Source organism: Paramisgurnus dabryanus, chromosome 11, assembly GCF_030506205.2.
Source record: "Paramisgurnus dabryanus chromosome 11, PD_genome_1.1, whole genome shotgun sequence".
Lineage (NCBI taxonomy): Eukaryota > Metazoa > Chordata > Actinopteri > Cypriniformes > Cobitidae > Paramisgurnus > Paramisgurnus dabryanus.
Window position 1 is genome coordinate 20,149,938 of NC_133347.1, and position 6,940 is coordinate 20,156,877.

The 6,940-nt window shown below is 52.9% G+C and overlaps 1 long non-coding RNA gene across 1 annotated transcript in view; it reads right to left on the reverse strand.

The window, feature by feature from the left end:
• Positions 1-396, reverse strand: part of LOC135729575 (uncharacterized) — a 2,219-nt gene extending 1,823 nt beyond the window's left edge. Inside the window, exons 1-2 of the long non-coding RNA XR_010525710.2 lie at positions 303-396; positions 75-173 (exon numbers count right to left, since the gene is read on the reverse strand). This is a non-coding gene — a long non-coding RNA (uncharacterized lncRNA). The remainder of the gene's footprint in view (positions 1-74; positions 174-302) is intronic.
• Between the last annotated feature and the right edge of the window lie 6,544 nt (positions 397-6,940).

Below are 6,940 nucleotides of genomic sequence, written 5' to 3' on the forward strand. Positions count from 1 at the left end.
TAACCTAATGTCATATTAAAAGTATTATTTTGTGAAACACCATTCAGCCTAAAACTACATACAAACACACTTACCTTTAATAACTGAGAACTGATGTTTTTTCAAATGCTTGCTTCTGCAGTGGACCACCACCATTCATGTTGAACTTTGAAATTAATGAATTTGAGTGAACTCTAAAATAAGAAAAACAATGTCGTTAACAGTTGCAGACTGACATATTTTTTTTATTTTTTTTGTGACCACATGAAAAACTGTGTTGACACCACAATGTCTGATTAATATTGCATGTTTAGAGAATTTACCTGTCCAGCATTCTTCCGGCACGGTCTCTCAAGTTTCTCCCTCCAGTTTCGCAGAGCTTTGACACCTGAATAGCACATGCCTATGTCAGTAATTGTACAGTATTGTATGCTTCAGTGTACAAGTGTGTACCAACCTTAAAGGTTAATGCCCACTGACCTGCAAATTTTCCCTCACTAACACAATAAAACTCTTTTTTCCAACCAACTGAAGGCCTGTAAGTTAAATCCATATATGGAAAAATAGCTTTCCCCCACAATCTATCTCTGCATGCATAATTGTAAACTGCCTACATTACTGTAAGCAACACAGTAATAACTTAGCTAAGTTACTGCTGTTACTAAAAAGCAGCCTACAAATCACTCATGTTAATCTTCAGTGTAACGTTAGACTCATTTACCTCCACTACTTTATTACATTGCAGGTACTGTTTAGGTTTTATAAAACATGGGTTACTTACTTCGTTATACTGTTAAGTTACCCGCAATAATGTCGCGATTCCAACAACAAATAAAGTAAATAAATTTTAAACACATGTAAAATAAAATAATAAAAAACACTTACAAGACCGAACGAGTGTGGTAGATTGCTTTCCTCCTGGCTGCTCGCTGATGTTGTTGATTTTCAAACAGCGGAAATCTTTCTCGCGAGATATGGCCTCGTGTTTGTGTACTGCTGCCATCTAGCGGTTCGGAGTTGTAACTGGATTTTGTTTATCTTTGAAATACGGTCAAATAACGTCTCGGTTACGGATGTAACCCTCGTTCCCTGAAGGAGGGAACGGAGACGTCACGTCGTGACCGACGAATTGGGAACTCGCTTAGAGGGACCAATCTGCTTCGAATACAACTAAAACGCCAATGAACTTGGCATTGAGATATTTGCATAATGCTGGCGCCGCCCCGCCAGGTGCGTATATAAGCAGCAGGTGCAAATAGGGAAATTAGCTTCTTTTTCGCTGAGAAAGCCGGAAAGTGTGACCGGCCGTAACAGCAGGTGGCAGCACCTGTGGCGACGGGACGTGACGTCTCCGTTCCCTCCTTCAGGGAATGAGGGTTACATCCGTAACCGAGACGTTCCCTTTCAGTCGGTCACTACGACGTCACGTCGTGACCGACGAATTGGGAATCCCTACCAAAACGCCACTAGGGGCTGACCTCTTCCAGTGTCTGCAGAAAATCCTCCAAATTCCCCTAGGGGACATGGAGAAATAGGATAGGGCAGAAAGGCCGGGCACTAGATGTTCCTTTAACCCACAGAAGTGCCAGCGACTGGGAAGCGCCCTACCTGAGCGGGATAGGAACGCTGCAGAAGCCACCGCCCCTCTTAAGGGCTAATGGTGGACGATAAGAATAAAGACAGCCGTGGCTGTGTAAGCAAAGCAGTGCTCTGCTAAGGGAAACGTGGGCTGGTAGGATTAACCCCACGGAAAAATACTCACAAAGGAACCCGGTGGGACACAATGTGGAGCCCGAGCCAAACACGTAGGTTCGCGAGGATACAGCTAGTGAAGGCTGACAGCCAATGCTCCGCAACAAAGGCTGCCAAGGCAGCGGAGGAAGAACAATTCAAACCATTACGCATTTTTGTTCTGAAGGCCTTCCATACTGACACAGTTATGAAGCATCAGTCGGAGGCTGCAAGCCGTCCTGCGAGTCTGCTCTCCGTGCCCTCCCTGGTGAGGAAAGAACACGAGAGGATACAGGCTCGATACGAACACTGTAAAATCTAATGAACGTATTAGGTGTCGCCCAACCAGCAGCTCTACAGATGTCTGTTAGCGAGGAACCACGAGCTAAAGCCCAAGATGAGGCAACACTCCGTGTGGAGTGCGCTCTCAAATTAAAGGGGCAAGGAATACCCTGAAGATTATAAGCCAGGGTGATAGTATCAACTATCCAATGAGACATCCTCTGCTTAGTGACAGCTTTCCCTTTCTGCTGGCCACCATAACAAACAAAGAGCTGGTCTGAGGTCCTGAGGCTTTGCGTGCGATCCACGTAGAGTCGCAGTGCGCGTACGGGGCACAACAAAGCCATGGTTGGGTCTGCGTCCTCCGGAGGCAGCGCTTGCAAGCTCACCACTTGATCTCTGAATGGAGTGGTGGGAACTTTGGGCACGTAGCCTGGTCTGGGCCTCAATGTTACGCTTGAGGCAGCAGGACCAAACTGAAGGCACGAATCGTCAACAGAGAATGCATGTAAATCTCCTACTCTCTTCACTGAGGCCAATGCTAGCAGGGTCAGAGCTTTCATTGATAAAAGCTTCAGACTCGCAGACTGCAAAGGCTCGAACGGGGGGGCCTGAAGGGCTTTCAGCACCATGGACAGGTCCCAGGGAGGAATAGAGGAGTCGCGAGGAGCATTAACTCTGGAAACCAATTCTTGCTCGTCCAATATGGGGCGATCAGTAAAAGGCTCTCCTCGTCCTGCCTGACTTTGCACAGTGTCTGTGCGATTAAGCTCACTGGGGGGAATGCGTATTTGCGCATCCCCCGAGGCCAGCTGTGTGCCAATGCGTCCACGCCGAGGCTGCCCTCGGTTAGTGAATAAAATAGGCGACAGTGGGTATCGTCCGGCGACGCAAACAGGTCTATCTGCGCACGACCGAACTTCTTCCAAATTAGCTGGACCGTCTGGGGGTGGAGTCGCCATTCGCCGGGGCGCGTAGCTCGAGAAAGCGCGTCCGCCGCTGTATTGAGCGAGCCCGGAATGTGAATGGCACGAAGGGACCTCAGATGCTTCTGACTCCAAAGGAGGAGATGACGAGCGAGATGCGACAGGTGACGGGAGCGCAAACCGCCTTGACGGTTGATATACGCAACGGTCGCAGTGTTGTCGGTGCGTACTAGTACATCCTTCCCTCGCAGCTCCGTAGCGAAGCGTACAAGTCCCAGATATACTGCCCACAACTCTCGGCAATTGATGTGCCAGTGCAACTGGGGTGCTGTCCACACCCCTGAAGCTGTAAGCTCGTCGTACGTGGCACCCCAGCCCGTGTCGGACGCATCTGTGTGTACAACAGCATGCTGAGCGATCTGTCTCATGGACACACCGGACCTGAGAAACGCGGGGTCCGACCACGGGGGGAATGTTAGGCGACACGCAGGTGTAATAGCTACACGATGGATGCCGGCGCGCCACGCTCTCCTCGGGACTCGATCGTGAAGCCAACGCTGAAGCGGTCTCATATGGAGCAGTCCGAGCGGTGTCACGGCCGCTGCTGCTGCCATATGCCCCAGGAGCTTCTGAAATTGTTTCAGCGGGACCGCATTCTTCCCTCGGAATGAACCGAGGCAAGTCAGAATTGACTGGACGCGCTCTTCTGTCAAACGCGCCGATAAATCGATCGAGTCCAGTTCCATCCCGAGAAAAGAGATCCTCTGCGTGGGGCAGAGTTTGCTCTTTTCCCAGTTGACCCGAAGACCCAAACGGGCGAGATGCCGAAGCGTTAAATCTCTGTGCTCGCACAGCGTCCGTCGAGAATGCGCTATTATAAGCCAATCGTCGAGGTAAGCCAATATGCGAACGCCGCTCTCTCTGAGGGGTTTTAACGCCGCCTCCACTACTTTCGTGAACACACGGGGAGAGAGGGATAGCCCGAATGGTAAAACTTTGTACTGGTATGCCCGTCCCTCGAATGCAAACCGGAGAAACGGTCTGTGACGAGGGATAATGGACACATGAAAGTACGCGTCTTTCAGGTCTATTGCCGCAAACCAATCTTGGGGGCGAATTGAATTGAATATTTGCTTCGGTGTTATCATCCTGAAAGACCTCCTCTGCAGAGATTTGTTCAGAACGCGCAAATCCAAGATCGGTCGCAACCCACCGCCTTTTTTGGGTACTATAAAATACGGGCTGTAGAAACCCGATCTCATCTCGGTTGGAGGGACCGGCTCGATCGCGTCCTTCGCCAGCAGGACTTCGACCTCTGCACGCAGTACGTGTGCATCGGACGCTTTCACCGTGGTGAAACGAATGCCCGAGAATTTGGGTGTGTGCCGGATGAATTGAATTTCGTAACCGAGGCGAACAGTGCGTAAAACCCAACGAGACGGGCTGGGAAGCTGAAGCCAAGCCCCCAGGGACCGTACGAGGGGAATTAACGGCACTGTCGGGGTACCCGCGGTGGGGCGGCTGAGCGGGACAGGTGGTACTGCCGGTACGTCTGCTGGGACAGCATGAGTATCTACAGTATGTGTGTGTGTGACACTGACCTGAGCCCGCTGAGGGTGACGGTCGTCTGGTCTCCTCAGCGGAGAGCACAGACTCCGAGGAGGGTGCTGGTGGTCCCGTCTCCTCAGCGGAGAGCTGGAACTCCTCAGAACACCCACTGGCGATAGAGGAGAGGGAGGAAGAGCATGTAAATGCCCGCTCACATCTCTCTCGATCCTCTGGAGACCTGGAGAAGGAATAGGAATGCACTCTTTTTGTGGTTTTGTGGGTGCCGGCTGAGAAGCCGGTGGAACAGAAAAAAAACGAAACCAAAGATTCTCCACCCGGCCCTCTACCGGTGGAGGGAGCGATGCCATCACCGTCTCCCGTAGAGTGATCCCATCCAAATCCAGGTCGCCCGTCTCAGGGCCGCTTCGATTTCCGTTAACCACGGGAAGCGGGTGGGGCGGGCGGGGCGGGCTGTCGACGGCTGTTCCCCCTCCGTGGCCTGGAAGATGTTCTAGTGGGGGGGGCGGAGGCAGCCGCCGCAGGGCGCCCTCGGCGAGGAGCAGACGGGCCCGCCGGCGCTGGAGGGCGAGATGCAGGTCGCTTGCGCCGGGGCATGATCTGAGCGATCGCCTCCGTCTGCTTCTGGGCGGCGGAGAACTGCTGGGCGAAGGACTCCACCGACTCACCGAAAAGACCAGCCTGGGACACGGGAGCGTCTAAGAACTTGTTCTTCTCCGCGTCCGACATGTCCGCCAGACATAGCCATAAGTGGCGTTCCTGGACCACCATCGTGGACATGGCACGACCAATCGCCTGTGCTGTCACCTTCGTCGCGCGAAGAGCCAGATCAGTGGCAGCCCGGAGCTCCGAAAGGACAGGCGAGTCGTGTCCTCCCTCGTGCAGATCCCTCAAGGCCTTCGCTTGGTGAACCTGCAGCAACGCCATAGCGTGCAGGGCTGAAGCCGCCTCTCCACATGCCTGATGGGCAGCGCCCGTTAAACCGGAGGACTGTCTGCAGGCACGAGAGGGGAGGGTTGGGCGGTCCTTCCAAGAGGGAGCGTTAGCCGGACACAGCTGCATCGCAACCGCGCGCTCCACAGGAGGGATCCCCGTATAACCCTTAGCGGCTCCGCTGGTGAGGGAGGTGAGGGGGGAGGGCTGAAACGGCCGTAATCTCGTAGAAAACGGCGACTTCCAGGTTCTAGTCAGCTCCTCGTGCACCTCGGGGAAGAAAGGCACCGGTGGAGAGGGTTGTGAAACCCGGGCAGCTCCAAAGAACCAATCATCCAGGCGGGACGGTTCGGGCTGAGGGGGGGGAACCCACTCTAACCCTACGGTCTCCGCCGCTCGAGCGAGCACGGCCACCATCTCTGGATCGAACTCCGGCGTCCCAACCCGACCAGAGGGAGGAAGGGCGTCGGGGTCCACGTCAGGGGGAGGAGGCCCACCCTCGGATGCTGCGGCGTCGGTGGACCCGGAGGGCGGCACGATGGATTCTAGAGTCATCGTAGAACACGACGCTGAAGTCTCCATCGGCACATCAACCGGCTGTGGATGAGGAGGCTGAGAGCTGGAGGACGAATCCCCCGACCGGCTCAGCACAGTGATGCGGAGGTCGTCCCTAGAGAGCTTCACAGCCGCACCGTGGCGGCGTTCAGCACTCGCATGACGAGGGTTGCGCTTTTCCCAGAGGAAAGACAACCGTCTCCGCAAATCCACAAGGGACATGATCTCGCAGTGAGAACATTTACCCCCAGCGAACGCTGCCTCTGCGTGCTCGATGCCCAAACACGAAAGACAACGCTCGTGACCGTCCTTCGGACCCATATATTTGCCGCACCCAAGATCGCACGGACGAAAAGCCATCCTGAAAAGGACGCTGATGTCCGGATATACGAGAGAGTGGCTGCCTTTAACAAGGCACAAAGCTCTCTCGTATCACTCTTTTACGGAAATTCACTCAGATGCTTAGTTGATGAGCGCACAGGAAGGCAACGCACACACTAAACTCAAAACAACAAACAGATGTAGAGCCGTGGAATTAAGCGAAGCGTCCGCTGTGGTACTGCTAGTCCAACCAACTTCAGCAATCGAATCCCAACAGAGTAGAGTAGCTTCTCAGTAGCAGATACTGCCGGCTTTCGAAGCGATAAAAAGCTAATTTCCCTATTTGCACCTGCTGCTTATATACGCACCTGGCGGGGCGGCGCCAGCATTATGCAAATATCTCAATGCCAAGTTCATTGGCGTTTTAGTAGTATTCGAAGCAGATTGGTCCCTCTAAGCGAGTTCCCAATTCGTCGGTCACGACGTGACGTCGTAGTGACCGACTGAAAGGGAATGAATGTTATGCGTGACTGCAGATATTCAGATAAAACCAAACATCTTAAATTCATTGGTGTCTTTGCATGCCTAATGAAATATCATAAATCTTGCAAGTTATTTTGGCAAAAACAAATTTTTATTAAATTCAA